Below are 6,000 nucleotides of genomic sequence, written 5' to 3'. Positions count from 1 at the left end.
CATACGAGTTGTTGCCTAGTACCGCACGATAGATGGGTATGTTTGAAACAAAAAATTGATAAATGAAATGTTTTATCATACGACATAGGATTCAGGATAAAACAACAGTTCCCTAAACATGATGACAGATAATAAGGTCTCATACGACTTAGAATGCAGGCTCAAACGATAGACTGTTAGGATTGATGAAATTTTGTACGACACGGATATGAAGCAAAATGATAAAAAAAAAGGCTCGTATGATTGTGTCTAGACAGAGATTAAATGTTGAGTTTTTGATAACTGAGTATGACCAGCTTTGAGGTGGACTGAATTTTCACTGACTGACGAAGACTAGTTTTTGACACTGGCAGAGTTTATCATTGAGTTATTTGGTATTGTTTTCTCCATTTTTGGTATTCTAGTTTCAGTTCCAGGGATGAAAACATAGAAAACATGCAATACGAATCATAAATTCAATCACAACATGCAAACCCTATGAAAGTTGGCTTAGAAAAGAAAACCTTTGCTTGTTGACTTAGGTACACACCCAATAGCTAATTAGAATATGACCACTGAGTCTCATGCAATGGATTCTCAATGCCGTATTAGTCGACTCCAAAGGCTAATGGGGGCACCATATGGCAAGTGTCTTGGGAGAGTTACTATCTCTATTTCATGAATATTATCAACCTTTCGAAAGTGAACCAGGTAGCTTCTAATTTGAATTGGAACTAGTAAGGGGTCCGTTTAGCGTGTTGAGGTATAAACTCAATTAAGAGGTCTCCCAGCCTTGAAAACCAAGGTTTAATATACCCAAAGGTACAGAGGAGAGCTATTCTCGAGCACTATCGTTGACTTGATTTTCATCAAATCACGTTTGTTTTATAGTGGGTTTGAGTACTTGGCATAGAGTTATTATCTCCTTGGGAGGGTAGGCCCGCTAAAGATATGCAAATCTCAAACTTAAAGAAAATGCTTCAAGGGTCAGGATTTCTGATTGTCTATACAGACAAGAGAATACTCTCCTACCTCTCAGAATTCTCTTAAAACACAAAATACAAATTTGTTCTTTAACTAGATAGCAAGTTAGGTGCCTAAAAATCAATTTAAGGAATACACGATGTTTTGTTGATTCTCTTTAGGCAACCTACAAAAACAACACATCAGTAGTCATGTTGTTTTTATTCTTTGACAGGTGTATGTTTGATTGATAAATTATTTGACAAGTGTCCTGCAAGAAACTAGTTAGGCTGTGAAAATCTCAGGCAGACAGAAGACAATCTAGGGTTAGTTTTAGTGTAATCAAAATTGAACAGAAAACCTGAAGAATGAAACTTGTTTTAACCCAACAAAATACAACATCGTACAACAATCTTTACAGAATAAATGACAAAATCCTTTTATCGTACGAGTTAGAACTGAGCATGAAACGACAGAAGACAAAACTAGATATTCAGAACAGAATTTTGTACGAGTCCATTTACTAGTTCGTATGAGTCCATTTATTGGTTCGTACGATAAAACATAGACTTTGACAAAATGTTGTATGATGTAGTAATACCACTCGTACGATATTTCACGGAGATTGTATGGACTAAACCTACAAGGTAATAAAAAAATGATTTTGAGGCCAAAGTATTGAATTCCTACCCCACGATGGGAGCCAAAAATGTGTGTGTCAAAAGTGAACCTGTATTTGTATTTGAAATACACAACACTTCAATTAAGTCATTAGATGCATGGTTAGTAAAGCAATAATCAATGAATAATAAACCATTACAAAGTGACCCATTTCCTTCTAGTAGATGCGAGTTTAGATTGCTCTCAGATTGCTAAGCTATCCAATGACTAGACAACACCTAAACAAAGGATTTTTAAATCTATATGAGCATGAATATGAGCTAAATGAATGCAATATTTAAGCAATATATGCAAGATTAATCTAACATGATTTAAGAAATATATGAATATTTAAGCTAAATGATTTAATGAATATGAAATAACTAATATGCAATATCTCAATGCAAATTTTCAATGAACCTAGAGAAAAAACAACCTAATAACAATATATTCTCCAGGATACTTAAATGAAAGATGAGAGCCTAAATTTATAGAAAATTCAAAAAGAAACCAATGGCTGAGATCAAATGATGATGAGCGGTCAACATTTTCCAAGAGGAACCACAATCTAGGTGAATTGATGTGATTGGATGATTTTCTCAGTTTTAAAGGAAATTGAATTAAAATTAAGATAAAATCAGAAAAAAACTGATTTATTTTCTATTTCATTCAATTATAATATTTAATTATTTTATTTGCTTTCTTTGAGATTATTTATCAATTTTTAATTTGTTTTTCAAGATTATCTCCAATTGATTTCTTTTCTCAAATTTTAATTCTTTTTTCAAATTAATTCCTCTTTTTGATGATTTAATGGCAAATTGATTTATTTAATTAAATATGCTAGGATATTCAATAAAATAAATAGGATAATTATTTAAAAATGATTTACTTGGAATGATTTAATTAATTAAATAAATATTTAATTAATATCGGTTGATTAATTTTCCATGTGACATTGATGATTTTATAAATTAGTTGTGTGCGCAAGATTTATTTTAATTGCCTTTGGTTAGGACCTTGGTGACGTTGCCGAGATTAGGGGCTAATGGTTTAGATGACCATTTTTAGGGTATTACAGCTTCGAATCCAATGTGATAAATGAATGTTAAAATGCATTTTTATCCTTCGAATATGTAACTTTAAGTTGTAATAATTGCTTAATCTTAAAGTTTTTTGGATGCCCTATTTCTTAAGAATACTTCACTAGAATTTCAGATTGGCATGAAGTCTTTCGGAGATCTTTCAAGATCAATTACACAACCATTCAGAATCATCTACAACCTTCCATAGCTAGTTATAGATCTCAGAAAGGGGGTTTTAAGGATCTGCATGAAAAGATTTTCCCTAAGACCAAATGCCTAAGTTACCAGATGAGGTTCCAACACCGGAATCAGGTGTGGACCCATTTACTGCATGTGAATCATCCTTGTTTACCCACATCCTCTTGTGCCACTCTTTTATTTCCTCAACCTTTTCTTTTCCCTTACCATCTGACTTGTTCTTGGTTGTCAGAGTATTCTTGCTCATATTCTTACTTCTACAAAAGTTTGCAATGTGACCAGATTTGTTGCAAGCATAGCAAATAATGTCATTTCTATAATTAGGCCTTAAATTTCCTTAATTTCCCATTCATCTACATTGGTTAGCAATGTGTCCAAATCTTCCACGGGCATAGCATCTCACATTTCTCCTATTTACCATACTTTTACATTCAATTGACTTATGGCCATACTTGTTGCAATTGAAATATTATCTGGAGAATGATGAATTATTCTGATTTACCCTATTTCTGGGTTGACTTGCCATATGACCAAATTTATTGCAAACAAAGCATTTACCATTGAATTTATAAACATTAGTTTGCCTTACCGAAGATCTCTTGTTCTTCTGATGATGAGGTTTAGCATTGCTTTGACTAGATCCGGAGCTTTCTACTTTCTCAAGACCATGTCCTCCCATGTCACCTTTATTCTTCTAACTTTGTAGCATCTCATCCAACTTAGCTGAGCTAGCTTTGAATTTTTATTTTTACTCATTAGCAGTGGTAAGTTCATCTTTCAGAATTATCATCTACCTTTCAATCTCTTGCTCATCATTCTTGAATTGAGTCAATTCAAGATTCAATAGGTGATTTTCATGAAGTCTGCAACATTCATTAGATCTATCCTTCAATGATTGAGTCATAATCTCTTCATTCTACTTCCTGTCTTCAATCTCCTTTGTTACCTTCATTGCAATTGATTGCATTTCATTCTTCAAGACTGCATTATCTCTAGCAAGTTTTTCACATTCATTTGTCTTGTCTTTTAGGACTTGATTATCAATTCTTTGCTCTTCTTTCTCCTTGAGTTTGTCCATCAGCTCCTTTCTCTTTTTTATGGATGTGTTCACTTGTTATTTTAATGATTCAATGAAATTTTCAGATTCACTTAGATTTATTCTTAGGCTACTTGCTTCATTCCTTGATGCATCTAGGTCTTCAAGTGCCACAATAAATTGTTTATGTAAACCAGAGTCTATTGATTCACTATTTCAGATCTTACTCAAGTTGTTAGGCTTCCTCGGAGGAACTAGGCTATGATACCAATTGTTGGAATCAATGAATGTTGAGAGGGGGGGCGGTGAATCACTATTTTGCAATTAACAACTTTCTTAAACTAATTCTTAAACCACCAGATGAAAATAAATAAAAGAAAAGTGCAGAAACTAAATACAAACAAGCTCAAAACCATAACATCAGAATTTTTATGTGGAAACCCAAAAAGGAAAACACCACAGTGGTATTGAGACCCACAATATTATAATACTATGATCAGGAGTATAATATAATGGCAAGGGAATGCACATTCATTTTGGCACATTGCCTAGAGCTCACTGCTTAATTACAAAGAAGACGGTTAAAAACCCTTGAGGAATCACTGTCCTACAAATGATTATAAATGATAATTGATTGTTTGAACTGATGAGTAACATCTACAAATACCAAAATACAGTTTTGGTTAAGGATAAATAGTCTTCTTCCACTGTTATGACTCACTGCTATGTTCTTCTCTTCTTTGTCCTATACCAAAGCATCAATCCAAGGATAGCACATGTCAAACTGCACATAGATGCTCATACACTCTTCACACATCAAAATACATGCATAAAATGATCAAATAGATCAGCCTAATATATCTATACCACTTGATTAGATCGCTAATATCTCGACCTTTAAATAGTTGTAAAACATGAGACGTGTAATAATAAGTCCACTACTATTTGGAGACTTCTCTAGTGTGGCCCATTTCCTATTTTTTGGCAACCCAGATCATTATAGGTGGGGACAAGAATAAGCAAGAACCGCCTACTTTTGAGAAATGGAAAAAAAACAAGGAGCTGTGGCAGGAAATTGTTGATGGGGGAATTATCCCCTTCTTAGAAAGACTCCATGGCCCTTCTCCTCTGCTCACGGAAACCTTTTTCAATGGGTGGAAGAAAGGGGATCTAAGGGCTTATGGTGTTGATTACCAACTGGATGAAACCATGGTGGCTACGGTTACTGGTCTAGAGATGAATGGTAGAAGGTTTTATAGAGATAGGAAAACAGGGGAGGAAGACTTGGCAAATTTTTTCGACAAAGATAAGGAGTCTTCAAGAGTTAACAAAATGGTTGATGTTGGCTACAAAAGGAAAGATCTTATGGCTCCCTGGGTGGACATGGCTGAGTTGATCATGAGTTATATTACGTTTGATGGAAGATATGCCAGTATCTTTTCCTACCATTTTACCATTTTGAACCACTTTAGGCATGGTAAAATTATTTCTATTCCTTTCTATCTGGCCTCCTCTTTTGGAGAATAGTCTTGAAAAACATGTGGAGAATCTAAATAATCTTGTTCTCCATGAAGGCCTTATTGTGCTCATCATGGAGTACGCTAAGACCCTTGAAATTGTCCCCTCTCTCTTTGAGAAAGGCCAACATACTAATATCCAGGAAGTCTCTGACTCGGATATGGAATTGAAGGATAGTGGGGGTGCCAAACCTTTTGATGACCCTAATTATAAGTCGGTGGAAGAAGGTGAGATGATGGTCACCCCTGGTATGTGTAGCAGTAAGAATCCCCCCAGATGGGTGGCTAGCAAATATAAATCTACCAGCAAGCTAATTTCTAAGGTCGAGCCTCTTTCTAAAAAGAAGAAGCTTGCGGCTAAGGACTATGGTCTGAAGACTTCGGACCAAGAAATTAAACTGGACATTCCACTTAACATCATGAAGGAAAAATAGGAGACCATGCCTAAATTGTAATAACCCACCTTATTTAACCCAACAAAATTTGACCTTTTTTTTTTTTTTGTTAAATTTAATTATTTGTGTTTGATTCAATCGCATACTTTGGGCATCCATCCATTTGG

The sequence above is a fragment of the Cryptomeria japonica genome, chromosome 10 (assembly GCF_030272615.1).
Source record: "Cryptomeria japonica chromosome 10, Sugi_1.0, whole genome shotgun sequence".
Taxonomy (NCBI): Eukaryota; Viridiplantae; Streptophyta; class Pinopsida; order Cupressales; family Cupressaceae; genus Cryptomeria; species Cryptomeria japonica.
Note: the sequence above shows the minus strand (reverse complement) of the source record.